We start from the raw sequence: 10,894 nt of genomic DNA on the forward strand, positions 1-10,894 counted from the left end.
AGAGTTAGTCCAACCTCATCTGGAGGATACCGCATGGATTACCTCTGCCTTCAAGGCATGCGTTGCCGGTGTAGTAGCACCACGGAGTTGGGTGTTCATATTCACACATAATATTCTTGGTTCCACAATCCCAAAGTTGGGTTCCTAGACTCCCTTCTTTCCTTCATTTCTCCCTCACACAAAATGATTTCACAAAATGATTCTCGGTTCCACAATCCCAAAGTTGGGTTCCTAGGCTCCCTTCTTTCCTTTATTTCTCCCTCACACAAAATAATTTCATTTCCCCATTCCTATTTTAAACAACTTGCTGTCACATTGCCAGTCGAATTTGCTCGTCCCTTTCCTCCTCATTTGCCTCCATGCCTGGTGTGGTGCCTTGGACTGCTGGATTTGGACCAGGGTTGGTTGGCCTTAGTCCAAATTTCTCTTCAGCCATGAAACTTGGCCGTTGCACTCAAGTTCTGCTTCCCATGGGCATATGGCTGGCCAGTGTGAGAGCAGAATGCTGGACCAGATGGGCCTTTGGCCTGATCCAGCTGGCCTTTCCTTGTGAGAAAAAAAGACTATTGATGGCTACTAGTCATGACGGCATATGCTACTTTCAGAATCAGAGACAGCATGCTTCTGAATGCCAGTCGCTGGGAACATGAGGGAGGAAGCCCAATTCTGTTCATGCCCTGCCTATGGGCTCCTCATTGTCATCTAGTTGGCTCCTATGGGGCTGCAGCCTTTTCCCTGGTCCAGCAAGGCTTTAGGAGTATTATGAGCTTTGGCCTAGAGTTATTTCAGTAAGCAAAACCAGGCACCAAGCAAAGGTTGGAGGGTGCCAGAGTTTTATTCACTTTTCACTCTGAACATTTCCTAGCTATTAGCTATTTGTTCAAGTCCCATTAATCACTTAATGCACTAGTCATTTTCGACTGTTGAGTCATATTCATTCTCCTCGTGCATCTTCTTGTCAGAGTCTCTAGCTGCTAGGAATACAGGCTGCAATTTTTGTGTGCACATCCTTGACAATTCCCATCGAACTCTGTGCAACGTCCGAGCAAATAGACAAAGGAATGTGCCAAATGCAACAACATTATGACCTACACAGGTCATAATGAACTCCACAGGTTGTTTATGCCACTTTATATGGCAACACTGCAGCAAGCAAATTAACAGGGTCTCCAGTAAATTTTCCAGAGTAGAAATCAGGGGTGGCCCTGATCTGCCACACTGAAGCAAGTTTTTCTGCACTCTGAAGACCCTGCTAATTTTGTCAGAAGCAGCAAAGGTGGTTTTTTGTTTTGTTTTTTAAGTAGACACAGAGCTAGAGTAGGCAAGGAGATTTAATTCTCTCTTCCCAGCCCATCACCTTGACAAATCTCCTCCTCAACCACCAGACTGGTCATTTGATGATGAGTCAGAGGCTATAATCTCGCTCCCCAGCTAATGACACAGTTTGATGGAGAGGGGCTGTCTGTGTATATGTCCTGTGGGCTTGCATGTGAGATTATGTTTGTGTGGGGTGGCTATTCCTGCTGTTGGCATGCCCCCCCCCGAGGGGTTGGCCGAGTGTATGCCCCTTGGGTCAAAAAAAGGTTGGTCACCATTGATATAAAGCCTTCTCCATCGCTTTGGTGTCACGAGCAACCAAATTCATTGCTGGCACAAATTTGCGGCCTTATGAATTCCTAAGAAGTTGCTACCCTATTATATCACCTCCCTGGTCAGTGACGGGGGCTAGAAGTAACATTCTCGGAGGAGAAAGGGAAGGGGGCTTTCACAAGATGATTATGGAGGCTTCCTGGCCTCAGCACTGAAAAGGAAAGAGGGAGAGTTTCCCTGCTTTTGATTTTCAATGGCTGCTGTCCTCCTGAATTTTATTTTATTATGTATTTTGTGCTCTCATTTTGTTTTGTTTTTTCTGTTGTGAACCACCTTCTGATCTTTGGATGAAGGGTGGTATAGATAGTTAATAAAATAACAACAACAACAACAACAACAACAACAACAACAACAATAAGGCATTGGAGAAATTTAATCGAGAATTCTTTGAAACGGTTTAGAAAGAAAGGAAGTAATATTTTATGTATTGTCCAAAAAAGTGTAGCTTAGCACAGTTAAGATTCTTTTCACTGCTGTATCAAAGTTACAGCTTTAGTAGTAAATTGTACAAGTCCTACTACTTTATTTCTTTAATGTCTACCCTACTTTTCTATGAAATAACCAACCAGATTACGGAGACATTTTTAATAGGAAAATATCATTGAACAGAAAGCCAATTCTTTTTCCTTTGTCTCTCCTTATATAACAGCTAAGCACGTAACATGTTCCAGCCTTCCTTAGCCAACTAGTACATTTATTTTATGCCTAAGCCTCATCATAAACAATATACGTGGCGGCAAGGAACAGTTCTCAAACATCTGCTAAACAAGGGGAACAGGATAAATCTTTAACACAAACATAGCTATACCTGCCTACCAGTGTTATCGATGGAGATGAAATCCAGGACCTCGAATTTATCTTCAAACAACATTTGCAGAACCAAATAATGCATAGCAAATGAACTAGTGATCTCAACTATCGAATCTTACCTTCAGTGTGCAGAAGGTTCATTTGCATCTCCCACTGCAGCCTAGCAACGAACACACAGCATCAAGTCACAAATGTTTATGGTGCCAGTTCTTATTCATACTGTTCAAAATGTCTTCATTCTATTTCTAGGATGTTTTAAACACTGATGATATCAAGAGATAAATGCACCTGTTCTTTTTCAAGCGGAGTCCTGTCTTGCCCATCATAGGCAATCGGTGGTCTATGTGGCAATCCTTTATTTTATTTTTAAAATAGACATTTGTTCATGCACAGAGGCGGAGCTAGCTGCTCTAGCACCCGGAGCGGCGCACACGCTGTGCACCCGGGGGTGTGGCGAGCGTCCCAGGGGGCGGTGTGGCGATCACACAGGGTCCCCGAACGTTTGAAAGACCCACACTGGCTCCCAGTACGTTCCTGAGCACAATTCAAAGTGTTGGTGCTGACCTTTAAAGCCCTAAACGGCCTCGGTCCAGTATATCTGAAGGAGCGTCTCCACCTCCACCGTTCTGCCCAGACACTGAGGTCCAGCACGAGGGCCTTCTGGCGGCTCCCTCATTGTGAGAAGCAAAGCTATAGGGAACCAGGCAGATTGCCTTCTCGGTAGTGGCACCCGTCCTGTGGAACACCCTCCCATCAGATGTCAAAGAGATAAACAACTACCTGATATTCAGAAGACATCTTAAGGCTTTTCAGGGAAGCTTTTAATCTTTACTAGGTTATTGTATTTTAGTGTTTTGTTGAAAGCCGCCCAGAGTGGCTGGGGAAACCCAGCCAGACGGGCGGGGTATAAATAATAATAATATATTATTATTATTAGTCTATTGATCCCTTTGCCACCACTGTGCTCGCTTCCCTGCTGCCACCAACCAGTTACTCTCTGGTAAAACACTGAGTCCAGTCTGTTGTTAAAAGTGAACCACAAAACAAGTTTATTTTACAAACATTGACAAGTTTATGGTTTCTCCGATAACACTGGCCTGGGCAACCATTTTTTACTTTTTGAATGTTGTCTAGATTTCTACAAATGATCTAGAGTATTTTTGCACTGCTGAATCAGGAAATGGCATCCATTTCTCTCCATCAGGTCAGGTTTTTGTGCTATGTTGATTTGAAAAAAATCAGATCTTGTGACAAAATCGATTACATTGTTGTGGCATTATCAGCTGATTTTTGTCAACACATATCATCCTAGATATGTTTTTAAGAGAAAAAAAATGTTTTTCCAACAACATATATTGATTACCTGATAGAAACATTGATTACTGTAAACTGAATGGTGGGCATTGATAAAGGTAAGTACACGTAAATTGCATGTTGCTTCACCATTTTTCAAACTTCAGGTCTTGAACTTCCGCTCAGCGGCAGGGAGGTCTCTCTTCAGAGTCCAACAGTAGTCAGCCATCATGACTGCGTCCCAGCGACCCTGATACCTGGTCTCCATCTCTTTCATGTCCTGATGGAATCTCTCCCCCTGCTTGTCACTCATTGAACCCAGGTTCTCAGGAAACCGGTCCAGATGTGAAAATAGGTAGTGCATCTTGATGATCATGTTGCAGCCCAGGTTTCTGAAAGCAGTCAGCATGTTGTTGACAAGTTCTGCGTAGTTTCTGGCCTTATTGTTGCCCAGAAAGTTCTTCACTACCAGAACAAATGCCTTCCACGCTTCCAGTTCCACTTCGTTCATTGAGTTTCCGAACTCTGGATCTCTGATGAGCTGACGGATCAGAGGACCATCAAAGATGCCAGCTTTCAACTTCTCCATGGTCAATCCTGGAAAAGCCTGGCACAAGTAAGTGAAGCAGTCACCATCCTTGTCCAGAGCCTTGGTGAACTGCTTGATTAAGCCAAGCTTGATGTGCAGCGGTGGGAAGAGTATTCTGTCTCTGTCCTCCATCAACGAGGGTCGTTGATGACGTTCCTTTCTTTGCAAGGCACCAATTCCTCCCGCACAGGCCAGTCCTTCGTGTAATGCTGAGCACGGTCCCTACTATCCCACATGCACAGAAAACATGGGTACTTGGTGAAGCCAGACTGTTGTCCCAACAAAAAGTTCACCATCTTCAGGTCAACACAAATAAACCACTTATGCTGATCATAACCAATTTTCTCCAGCACATACTTCACTGCTTCATAGTTCTCCTTCAGTGTAGTCGAGTGAGCCAGGGGTATAGAGGCAAACCGGTAGCCGTTGTCAAAGAACAGTCTCCAATCTTTGGGTTCGTACTGTGGCACTCCAAGCTTGAGCAGAAGCTGCGCAATATCTGCACAGTACACCAAGTCCTTCTCTTCCGAGAAAAAAACGGAGGTACTCTTGATGCCTGTTGCGGAAGAAGCTGATGCGAGCACTGTCAGAGAGGAGTTTTTTTCCCTTCAATCTGGCATTTTACCCTCACCAACTTCTAAAATGCTCCACACAAGCGTACATGTGAACGAAAACGTAAAAAAACAACATGTGGCCATAGCTCAAAAACTTGACCTGATTGAGCAAAACCAATGTGATTTTTGGATTCAGCACATCAGATTCATCCTAAATCATCTGACAACAAATTTGTTGTTGACCAGTGTAATATTCCTGTCAGTATCTTAACTTTAGTTTCTTTACCGGCCTATACCTTCCTAATACCTTCTGACTGATTATCTCAACTGTTGGACTGACTCCTCTTAACAAATTCGCTCACTCTCTCACACCGGACTAGCCCAACTCACAGATCTATCTTCCCTCTCTCGTCTAACTCCAGACTGTCTTCTCAACCCCTCTAACTCCTAACTCCTCCAAAAAACCCTCTGTGCTTAAACCTTATACAGTTAACTCCGCACCTTGGATTCCCATTGGTTAATCATTTTAAAATTAGTTAACCCTTTCCTTAGGAACCCATTATGATGTCACACACCTAGGAGGGCAAACGCCACAGTGCGGTGTCACCCCCCCCCCAGGGATGACACCCGGGGTGGACCGCACCCACCGCAACCCCTTCCACCGCCAGTGTTTACGCAGTAAAGAAAATCTTGACTGATCGTGAAATCAGTTGATGAGAGGGTTGCCCGCTGTAGCAAGATGAAATTGTGGCATTGGGCAGGCCACCAAGTTGCAAATTCTGCTTGGGTGGATTGAAGCAGCTAGACTGACAGTGGTAGCATGTTCTGTGAATTAACAGAGCGATCTGGAAAGTGCGTCTCTCCCTTGCCCACCTGCTTTTTCCATTCCCAACCTGCTGAAACCACCGCAGTTGCCATTAAAGAACTGAGGCAGTAAGACAAGCTATCCTATGATAGGCGACAAAGCCTGGGGCTTAGATCAGAATTGAGCACATGTGACTTTCCTATGCATTGCTTGCAGACCAGTGTCATGAAAACTCATACACGCACACACACACTTCTGAGCCTCTTCCAAGTTCAGTACAAATGTACGCACAACACAAATAAATTAGAAAATAAAATGTAAAAAATTGGGGGGGTTGGGGGGGACTAGTAGGCTGCCACCCCTGGGCTGCCTGGCTATTTTAGAGCTTTTCTATAACCAAGAGTGTTCCCTCCCTTTAAGACCAACTTTAGAAAGGAGGTTTATATTTAGACAGCAAAGAGCTTTAGGTTTACTTTCCCAAAGCCCACAGGACAGAAAATTTAGCACAATCTTGTGAAAGAGCACAAGGGATAGCTTTAACAGCCATGTAGTCTCACACATGAGGAAGAAGGGAAATTCTATGCATAAAAAGAATTTTTTCCCCCCGGTAGCAGGGGGAAGGCAAGAGAATGCTTCTAAGTGAAGCCTCTCACAGCCTTGATCACTGGTTGGGCAGGGGTAGGTGTGGAAAAGTCCCCCTTTCATAGCACTTGCAGAGCGACAGCAGGTTGTGAGATATTTCTTCTCTGTGAGAATTTGAGGGCAGCAGGAGCCACACAGCCTCCTGCTGCCTCACTAGAATAGAATAAACTAGAACAGTTTCTCTGCAAAAACCTATGCACTAAATAATGACTCACCTTGAGCAAAAATGGTATTTATTTTGTTTATAAAAATATTTTGAAGTCTTTACAAGTTGAGATTATTTGCTCAGCAATCCCCAGGGGTGTGTGTGTGTGTGTCTGTGTTTGTGTAAATTGTCTTTTGTACTTATTTCTCCTCCAATAGGACATTTATTATCATCATCTTCAAAATTTGTTATTTGCTTTTTACCATGGCAACTCAAATCGATGATGTTTTAGACAAACAACCCCCCACCAACAATTAAAACTGGCATTTTTAAAATCCTAAAAAACAATCTGATTTTTTTTATAAAAAAACAAGCTTAAAACCTCCCACACACAAAGACCATTGATAAAGGCCAAAGGCCTGATGAAAATAGAATGAGCTCTTATGACAATTATCTAACTTTCTATTAATCACTAAAAATGGAGCTTCCAACTCTGCAAATAATTCCATAAAGTTGTTGGCTGAGGCTTAATTTATTCAGTGACGCCTGGTGCCTGTTGGGGCAGAGGTCAGGGAGCTCAAGAGTTGGGTAAAACCAGAGCCAATGGCAGACAGAGCCAACTAATTCTACTTTTGTCCTTCAAGGGCAAAACAGGCTAAGGATGAGGAAACTGACAGTCACTGTCACCTCCTAGACTGGTTGTAAGTAAGGAGGCAGGCAGGCAAGGGCAGTGCCCCCCCTGCCCCAATGCCTTTGTTGAATTTACTTCCATTACTTTTTGCTCCTAGGTAAAAGGGACCCCGACCGTTAGGTCCAGTCGTGACCGATTCTGGGGTTGCAGCGCTCATCTCGCTTTATTGGCTGAGGGAGCCGGTGTACAGCTTCCGGGTCATGTGGCCAGCACTCTGGCGAACCAGAGCAGTGCACGGGAACGCTGTCTACCTTCCCTCCAGAGCGGTACCTATTTATCTACTTGCACTTTGACGTGCTTCCGAACTGCTAGGTTGGCAGGAGCAGGGACCGAGCAATGGGAGCTCCCCCACATCGCGGGGATTCAAACCACTGACCTTCTGATTGCACAGTGCCACCTGTGCCCCTATCCTTTTTGCTCCTATCCTTCCTTTAAAGACTCCAGGGCAGTGAGAATGGCTTCCTTGCCCCTATTTAATCTTCACAAGAACCCTGCAAAGCAGATTAGGTTAAGAGGTTGCAAATTACCCAAAGTTGCCAAGTGAGATTTGAGGCTGGGTGGGGAAGATGACTTCTCTGTAGCAATGCTTAGGGATAAAAGAGACATGTTGGTTTCCACATAATTAGTAATTGCATAAATTCAGCTGGCCACCACCTGTGCCTGGTAAATAACTGCAAAGAGCCTCAGTGAGGATCAGGAATGTGGCATCCTTTGCCCCTGCCATGATGCCAAGATGGAGCCATTGCTGGCAAAACTGCTGTGTGTCCTGGTCCCTGGGAAAGAAGCTGGCCCAGTTACAAAGTGGGCTTCCCTCCCCTTGGAAAGTGCAGCATTAGGAGTCTCCGATCTGGATTGTGAGTGCGGTAGGGACAACTGGCTAAAGACCCCCCCCCCCAACCACACAGGCCTGATCTGCATTAAGGGCAAGCATGGCTATTATTTACTTAGAAAACAAAACAAAACATGCACCCAATGACTAATTGCATTAACAATGTCACATCTGTTTTGATCCTTATGCGTGTGGCTGCTTTGCCAAAGATCAGCCTAATATCCAGGCAGCTTACAGCTTCAAGTCTGCTTAGCTTCAGCCGCAGAGCTGTGTCCTGGCCGTTCAAGCCGTTTTCTGAGCCCTTCTTCCCAATGTGACCCTGTGACCAATGGCTTATTAGCTAGTGCTAATATTTATCTACATGTCGACTCACTGGCTCGACTCACATTGCCTTCTATGTCTCTGATTTCAAGGAAAGGAATAAGTTTGACAAGCAGGTGCTAGAACTGACTGTTGCCCCACAACCAAAGTGCATAGAAATGATTTTGATTACAGTCATAACTCAGGTTACAGATGCTTCAGGTTGCGTTTTTTCAGGTTACGGACCGCCAAAACCCGGAAGTACCGGAACATGTTATTTCCGGGTTTTAGCAGTCGTGCATGCGCAGACGCGCTAAATCGTGCTTTGCGCAGAAGCGCCGAATCGCAACCCACATGTGCACAGACGTGCCGCTGCAGGTTGCGAACGTACAGCCTGCACAGATCACATTCGCAACCCAAGCATCCACTGTTTTTAATTCCCATACTGCACAATATATTTAAAGTATCTCTAAGCAGTGTGCAGAAAACTGTAGCAGCAACAGGCATTTAAGCAAGATATTACAAAAATACACAGTTACATCTAATACAAAGTCACTAATAAACACACACACACACCAATATCATTTTCCTTCTGACACACCCTCCCTCTCAGCCTCAGGTTCTCAGCCAAAAGCCCAAATAAACTCTCAACTCACCCACAAAAGTCTTTCAACAAGAAGAGTTCCTGGAAACGACACACATCACTCTAGACTTGCTTTCTGTGAGCAGACCCAAGGTGACTGTTACTTCCTCAGGCTTCCCACAGCTGTGCAACATTTGGCTATATTCTCCACCCCCAGTTCCAGGTGTGGTAGGTCCTCGCTTCCTCCTTGATCACCATTTAAAAGAAATTTAGGAAACCTGTGAATAATCAACACCACTAGAAGAACTTAGCACAGGACAACAACCCAACACCCTTTCAATTGTGTTTATGGAACAGAATTCTTCAAGCAAGGTTTTTATTGTTTCCTAATGATGGAAACATAAATGCAAGTCAGTACAAAACACGTTGGGTTTCATGCATGTGACACAGAACAGGCGTAATGTTGTAACAGCACTTAGAGTTCTTGTGAGTGGAGCGTTTCAAGTACAGAAGCATAAGATCAGAGTGAAAATCTTTGACGGCCAAACAATACAAATCTCGCATATTGCATAAGTGTTCTTTTCTAATGCAGAAATAATCAACAGTGTGACACACACACATCACACAAACACATGTTTTTGCTTTGGTTGGTTAGATGAACAACATAAATGCCAAGATGGTGTGGTTGGTCCCTGAGACACTGGTGTTTGGGCACTTGATAGAATCACATAAATATGAGCCTTCATTCCTCCTTTAAAAGTATATTTCAAGCCCTCAAGAACACAGAGGGCGGTATGAATTTTTTAAAACAAAATCCCAGTTCTTTCTCTATGAGAAAGGCTCCACTGCCTAGATAATTTGTGAGGTTAATCTTTTCCAAATAAATAACTAATATTGTTGAATAAGGGCAATGTGTTTGCAACTGATAGTTAATGCACAAAGAGGTTAAGCCATAGAGTAAGCTGTCCTGCCAGGCTTAGCTCATCTTGGGAGCCTTTGTTCCCCTTCAGTCTACCTGAGAAGCTCAAGGTATGAGGATGTCAGAGCTGCTTGCTCCAAGCTCAGACCACATGGCTCTCGCAAGCTGCTTGAGTTCCTGTACCAATAATTTAGGAACTTTCACCACTCTGTAACTAAGCCAAGTTTTACTGCCTGTGCATCTTTCTGAAGCACATGAAGCTGACCTTTGGAGAGTTTGTAAGTAAGCCATTTTTAGCTTACGAGATGTGTGGTCTTTTTCTGTGCTAGGGGAAGTGGGAAATTTTTGAAGGACATTTAAAGGGCATGTATTTTAAAACTCTAACTGCCTATATTTCCATGCTTTACTTTGCTGCATATTTTGTGATTCTAAATCTCTACTGGAATTCTTTCACCAAAGAGTGCTTACTCCAAACTTGGATCTTGGCATTAAGGAATTCTCCTTTTCTTCCTGTTTCTTCTTTATTGCACCAACATGTTTTTTCCCCCCGTGAAGTAGTTAGGTGGATAAAGTTGTTTCCTAGTAAGCACCATGCCTGAGCAGAGAACAGGGTTTCCCCCCAGCCAGGCCAAACCCAGCACTCTTTAACCATAATACCACCCTGTCACTCACTCAAATATTATGGTATATTAATGTACTACTGCATGATGACATATCTTCCCTACATGAACATCACTCAAATACTAGGATGTTCCATTTATGTGGTTTTAGATTATTACTGTGAGCTTTCTCAACCTTGTGGATCCTCTCATTCTGAGTAATTATTTGTCTCAGTATCAGGCCATTCATTCAGCTGAAAGCAATGGGGAAAATCTGGTTTACAGATGATGATTAGCTCACATGGCTTCTGGATGATAGTTTATAACTTTGCTCCATGTCATGAAAATGCAAAGTTGGAATAGTATGAATAGTTTTAGTTCATAGCCCTTCTGGTAGAGGAGAGAGCAACATTATTTCTCCTGTTTGAATATTTCAGCCCTGACGTCCCAGCAAGTGAAATTCTATGCCTTCCCTTTTATGGGCT

The sequence above is a fragment of the Podarcis melisellensis genome (assembly GCF_964234715.1).
Source record: "Podarcis melisellensis genome assembly, chromosome: 5".
Taxonomy (NCBI): domain Eukaryota; kingdom Metazoa; phylum Chordata; class Lepidosauria; order Squamata; family Lacertidae; genus Podarcis; species Podarcis melisellensis.